This window comes from Mauremys reevesii, linkage group 2, assembly GCF_016161935.1.
Source record: "Mauremys reevesii isolate NIE-2019 linkage group 2, ASM1616193v1, whole genome shotgun sequence".
NCBI classification, from domain to species: Eukaryota; Metazoa; Chordata; order Testudines; family Geoemydidae; genus Mauremys; species Mauremys reevesii.
In genome coordinates, this window is record NC_052624.1 from 24,278,727 (window position 1) to 24,285,629 (window position 6,903).

At 42.1% G+C, this 6,903-nt stretch overlaps 1 long non-coding RNA gene across 1 annotated transcript; it reads left to right on the plus strand.

Moving 5' to 3' along the window:
* Window positions 1-562: 562 nt before the first annotated feature.
* On the plus strand, window positions 563-6,274 carry LOC120396830. The gene is made up of 3 exons (XR_005593427.1): window positions 563-745; window positions 2,342-2,517; window positions 6,127-6,274. It is a non-coding gene; the product is annotated as an uncharacterized LOC120396830 (long non-coding RNA).
* The last annotated feature ends 629 nt before the right edge of the window (window positions 6,275-6,903 follow it).

A 6,903-nucleotide genomic window follows, 5' to 3' on the forward strand; every position in this document is an offset into this window, starting at 1 on the left:
GGATTAAAAGCTGGCTAGCTGATTGCTCTCAAAATGTTATTGTAAAGAGGGAATCATCAATAAATATGTGTGTTTCTCGTGGGGTTCTTTTTATTAACATTTTGATGAATGACCTGTAAGAAAACATAAAATCATCAATGTTAAAATGTACATATTACACAAAAACTGGGGATGTGGTAAATAGTGAAGAGGACAGGCCACTGATACAAAGCAATCTGGATCACTTGATAAGCTGCTATCAAGCAAATAATATGCATTTGAATATGGCTAAATGTAAATGTACACATCTAGGAATATAGGCCATACTTACATGATGGGGGATTCTGTCCTGTGACTCTGAAAAAGATTTGGGGGTCATGGTGCATAGTCAGCTGATCATGATTCCCCAGTGTGACACTGTAGTGAGGCGGTGTGGCTCCCGGCTGCCCTGGAGAGGGAAGAGCCCGTCTGGAGGCCGGAGTGGGCAGAGCTAGGGAGCTCTGAGCCCGCCCGTCAGAGGGTCAGGCGGCGACCCGGAAATATAAAGGCTCGACCTCAGAGCTCAGTAAAGCCCCAGCTACCGGAGAGACCAGATGTCTCCAGCCTAGCCTGCGACTGGGAAAAGCCGGCGGCCCAAGGCAGCCGCCAGGATTGGCCGGGCCTGACCTGCGCCCGCTACCCGGAGGATTTGCTGGGCCTGCTGAGCACCCACTGCCCCGAAGAACCCATGGTCCTGGACCCCCCGGAGGACAACAACTGGAGCCAGGTACGACCCGAGGGGGAGTTTGGAAGTAGCCCGGGGGCAGCCAACCCCAGTCTGGCTGCAGCACTGCCAGAGCCCATGTCAGTGTGTTGCGGCCAGGATCCCCACTGATGCAGCAGCAGGTCTTCTGCCGCTGCTAGGGCCCCGGGCTGGGAGGCAGTGGAGTGGGAGGGCCTGCGTCCCCCCTGCCACCCAATTCTTGGTTTGCAGCCTCCTCCCTCCCCAGGCCGGAGGAGGCTTGGGCCTATTGTTATTGCTCAGCCCTGCCTGAGAGCATGAGCTCCTGGTTCTATTGTCCCGCCCTGACCTAGGGCCTGGGCTTGCTACTAAGTTTAGCCCTTCCTGCTACTGCTCAGCCCTTCCTGAGGGCCTGAGCCCCTGACTCATTGTTGCCTGCCCTGACCTAGGGTCTGGGCTCACGGTGTTTGTTTCAGTTACTGCAAGGGCTGCCGAGGGAGACTCCCGTGGCCGGACTAATTCCCTCCAAACGACAACTGTGTGTAGTGAGCCGGTGTGGCTCCCCACCGCCCCGGAGGAGGTTGAGCCCTGGCTAACCCTTGTACAGACACTGTGGCCAAAAAGGCTAATGCAATCCTCGGCGAATAAACAGGCAATGAACAGGCAATAAAGAGGCAAATCTCAAATATGAGTAGAGAGAAATTATTTTACCCTGTATTTGGCACCGATGAGACTGATGCTAGAATACTGTGTCCAGTTCTGGTGCCCACAGCTCATGAAAGTTTTTGATAAATAGGAGAGGGTTCAGAGAAGAGCCACGAGGATGATTAAAGGATTAGAAAACATGCTTTATAGTGCTAGACTCAAGGAGCTTAATTTATTTAGCTTAATAAAAAGAAGGTTTTGGGGGTGACTTGATTACAGCCTATAAGTATCTACATGAGTACAAATATTTAATAATATTTAGTGTAGCAGAGAAAGGTATACCATGATCCAATGGCTGGAAGCTGAAGCTAGACAAATTCAGACTGGAAATAAGTTGTACATTTTTAACTGTGAGAGTAATTAACCATTGGAACAACTTACCAAGGTCAAGATTGGATGTTTTTTTCTAAAAGATCGGCTCTAGGAATTATTTGGAGGAGGTTCTATGGTCTGTGTTATACAGGAGGTCAAATTAGATGATCACAATGGTCCCTTCAGGCCTTGGAATCTATGAACTGTGATGTTTTGACCAAATTTTTCATGTCATCTCTCAAAGTAATTCACCCCTTCCAAAACTGGGACTTGTGGAAATGATAACACTGTGGTATTGTAAAATGCTGATCGATTTGTGGTATAGTGTCATTTCCAGAAGTACTGTACTAGTTTCCACAAGTAGCCATTAAATCATATATTAAATAGTAGCTTGACAAAGCATGAGATTAAGTAGTCACAAGAAAAGTGCTGGTTTGCACAATGAACCCCCCCCAAAATTAACAAATTCTTTCGTTTAGGAGAATATAAGACATTCAGTACATTTGTCCATATAAGAAAGGAAAAAAATCAGTACATGCCAAAGTTTTCTTGTTGGAAAACCATCTCTAAATAACAATGTTTAAGCTGCCACTTGACAAATCACTTTTTGGTATTTTTGCTAAGGATTTCTCTATCTAGATGACAGATCAGGGTCTTCAAATCACCGAATTGCAACTGCACTTTAATCAGCAAGATCCTCAAGGAGACTCTGAGTATCCAGGCAACCAGACAGAGGAGAAGGAGAAGCAAAGGAAATTGCTCAGCTCTGTAGTCTGCCAGAAGAGACTGCTGGAAAATTGGTATTAATGTAGATTAAGGACCAGATTGTGGTTTTTCAGGCATGGCTGTCAGTGGGGTGAAGGGTGGGTTGCAGAGGGGCCATCTTGTGAGAGCCTTGGAAAGATTTCTGGCTGACTCTTCCAGAATCCCTCCTAGGGGAGCACAAATAGCACTTCCAGCTAATCCAGTCTTTAAAAGGTTGCAGAATGTGTTTACTTCAGCTCCTAGCCAGCTTCATCCTAACTCTGCACTTCCTGGTCCCCTTTCATATAGCTAGCTTTCCTAGGGGTGCTGTGCCCTGCCACAAGCTCTTTATTTTCAGTTGGGAAGATTTGCAAATACACAGATGGCAGTGAGGTGGTTAATTCCTGTACTTCAGTGGTGTAATTCCTGTATTTAACTGCCATTTGAAAACTTCCCCCCTTATGATGATAGGAAAGCGTGCTTTAATATTCACACACACCTCAAACATGGGAATGTTTAATTTGTACTGTTTGCTTAACTCATTACAATGTTTGGTTTAAAAACACACACAGAGGGATTGTTACTACTGTGAGTTACATAGGTGAAGAACTAGAATCTAACTACACTGCAAATGGGATAACTCTGTGTTTACTCTGCTGTAACTGAGAGCAGAAAGTAGCCCCTAACCTTAACAAGCTGTCAAAAGGTTTCCAGTGATGGCTTAAACCCTGAAAAAGAAAAGTAACTCTGATAAATCACACAGAACTATGCCTTAATTAAATGATATTCTTTATAGCCTTTCCTGAATAGGGATATGTGGTCTAAATGTTTGTTGTTGATCTAACTGTCTTGTCAGTATGACTGTAAGAAAAAAAAATCAGTGATGTACATTCATCTGCTTCATTAAAGTAAAACACACAATGACTTTGAAAGCTGGAGGTTAGATGCTGTGGCAAGGATGATCTTGATTCTCAGTAAAAGAGATTAACAAAATTTTTAATGAATGGAGGAGCTAGTGTAAGGACACAGAATAGAAAATAATGTTAAAAATTCTCTTTCATCCTCTTCCAACACTTACTGCAATCCCACCATCTAATTCTATCAACATCCCACTATGCTTTTTTATTCATGTTCTTTGTAATATTATTCATTTTTGCAAAAAGATTCATAAGTTCCAACACTATGGAGAAAATCAGATGTCTTTCAAAAGGAAGTTGGGTGAGTTTCATCTTTGTGGTGAAGAACATTTAAGTGAAGTAGCATCAGGTTCTAAATATATATGCAGTGAAGTTATTTTTGCAAATTCCTTCATAATGGAAAGATTGTAAGATACAGAATCACAATCATTTTCAGAGGGACTTATTAAATCTAAATGCGTCATATCAGTCTTTCATGTTGCTCGTTTATTTTCTGTCTCAAAGATATTTGTTAGTAATGGCTGGAGTAAAACTATTGGCAAGACAATTAGCTGACCCTTTCCCATTGCTCCTCACACTTTATTGTAGCTAGAGTATACACCTTTTGTTGCATCTCCTTAGCTTTCACAGTCCGATCAAGGGCAGCTGATATGAATGTGTGGATCACATACTGCTGAAGGATGAGGTGTTGATTCTGTAGATGGCATTCTTCCCCCTCAGGACTTATCTAATACCCCAGCATGGTATCTGGAGCTGCTGGGTCAGCCATCTTTTGCGTGATGCTGTGTTGCGGAGCAGGGATGAGTAAGGAGCACAAAATGGCATTTCCACAGGCGTAAACGATTTATTGAAGATAATTCAGAAATGACATATAGTCTGCATGACTTCTGGGTCTAGTTAAATCTTCATCATTAACCCTTTATGTGTCCTTCGGCACATGGGACATAAAATTGAAGTTCTGCTCAGTAATTAATAAGAACTCCATGGCATTTTTCACCAGAGTGTGTCTAGTAATTTGTGATATTGCAAGTGGGATATGAGCCAAATCCCTACCGTTGGCTGCTGTGGCTGGGGATTGCCCTAAAATAAAGGAATCCCTCTGTGGTGTAAAGCCGTTGTAAGGGGCAGGAAAGGTGATAGGGCCAGAGAACACTGTGCTCTGGCAATCTTAAACCTATGGCTACTCAAAACTGTACCAACGCCAGGCTTGGTCCCCAGCCAGCTCCAGAATTGGGGGAGATGGGAGGTAGTTTTGAGGGGCACTTTTGGATCTGCTCCAATCTGCCACAACAAACATGAGCTTGGGGCAACTGATTGTATTAGCCCACCATTCCCACCTACTATTCGTCATTTCCTGTACAGTTGTGTAGTGTTGCTGTGCACTCTTAAGCAGTTTGCCTCATTCAGCCTCTGAGGCGTCTGCTTTTCAATGGTGATGGAAATGGTCCACCTCTACAGCACTTTTGGCATGAAGGGAACTATGTAAATGTAAAATTATCATCGCTATAGTTACCAGTACTGTGAAATAAAAAGTAAATTCTAATATTTTTCTTTCCTTATGTTCTCTCAGCTCTGCTTAATAGCAGATATCCACAACACTATTTATTACCTACACTAACCCAGGGGTCCTTTTTCATTTTAGGCAGCAAGCTGTGAATCATCTACTGGGCATTTGACATGTACTGTAGGACTTCAGGGATTTAAGATAAATTAGACTAAGTTATATTAGCGTCTCATCTTAGAATCTTTGTTTGTTTATAGACTACTTAGCGATTATGAGCATAGATCTACAAAATGGAAATTATTTTGCACACACATAAAACTCAAATTTACTAAAATACACTGGCTAATGAAGTTAACTTTTGGAATTACTTTAACTCCTGAAATGTAGAGCCTCTTTAGCTGTGGTAATGAGGTACTTGATGAGAGCTAGGGCAGTCCTTAAGGCTGAAGAGGGGTTTTTAACATTATTATTATGCCTGATGTGATGCTGTGGCAAGGAAGAACAAAAAACATCTTCAAGCTCTTTTTTTTTGCTTTGAGTCTGGCAAAATTGCCTCCTCATGGCAGATATATTTAGGAATATAAAAGGGCCAGGCTGTGTGAAAGGAGCTGAACAACAACAAATGCACCCTTTTTTTTTTTCATTTCAACACTCCATATTGAGAGACTTTAATGCTGAGCAGCCCTTGTTTCAGAAAGTATTAAAATTAAATAAAATATAAAGACTTATAATCTATATCCTGTGATGGTGGTGGTGGTGATGATGATAGCTCCTTCAGGAAAGTAATGGGTCAAACTCGGAGTGAGTTTATCTTTAATTCATTAATATCTTTATAAATTCTGTTTTATGGCAATCACGTATCATTGGATTTTGAGGGACAGTACCTCAGCTGAGTTACACTAGCTGAGGGTCTGTCCTTGAGCTCCTCCAAGCAGGTTCTTGTCATCCTCCTCAGAGCAAAGCACATATTAGGTGCTACCCCACAGAAGAAAGAATAATATTATGGCAATTTGAGGCCTGATTGACATATGAAACAAAGCATGTGATTAAAAAGTAAACTGTGCTCCTTTATGACAACTTGAAGGTCACTGGTAAACCACATAGCCCCTTTGTTCCTTTTATACATGAATGCATAATAATCTACAGATAAATAATATACATTTTAATTATTGTACTATATTATCTACAAATTTTAGGCATAGGACAAGATCTAATTATCATTACTATTATTTGTATTACAACAGAGCTTCAGAACCCTAATCAAGAATCAGGACCCCTTCCATTCCTGCTCATCAGAGCTTAAAATGTAGGTGTTAGACAAAACACAACAAGTGAACAAGACAGACAAAAGGAGTCGAGGTGTTGGGAGGTCAAGACAACAACAAAATAAACACAAAGGCAGAAGTCTTCTACTGACATCACGGCTGTAAATAAACATACAATTTGCCCTGAGTGTAAATTAACAAGTTGTGCAAGTCATATCTGTCTTCTAACCATCATGCTATGTCTAATCATGATGGTAAGTTTCTCAGTGGAGGGACCATGTCTTGTCTAACCTAAGTCCTGGTCCTGCATGGGTAGATGAGTGCATGCAGGAATAAGGAAAGCCACATTCTTATTTCAGATTGATAAAAGGAACATGTGATTGGTAATTAGCCCAAAACTATGCAGAAACATCCAACTCTGTCCTGTACCCCAAAGAGTGCCAATGAAATGTAGTCCTAATTTAATGCATAGAGCAAGGGAGTCCCTGACACTGTGTCTTTTTGACAGGATGTGCTATGCCCAGTGGAAGATCACCCAGAATGGGTCGGGGTCAGAATAATCTGCATACTAGCAAATGAGGGAATTCACATGTAGGTGCCTAAAAAGCAGGGCAGAACAGCGCATCCTGATTCTTAGGCCATGCAAGAGGACAACAGTGGAAAGACGAATATTTGTCTGTGCTAGGCTGTGTATCTGTATGGGTTGAATAACCCATTTTGAAAATATTGGTGGTCATTGTGGGCGAAATCCTGATT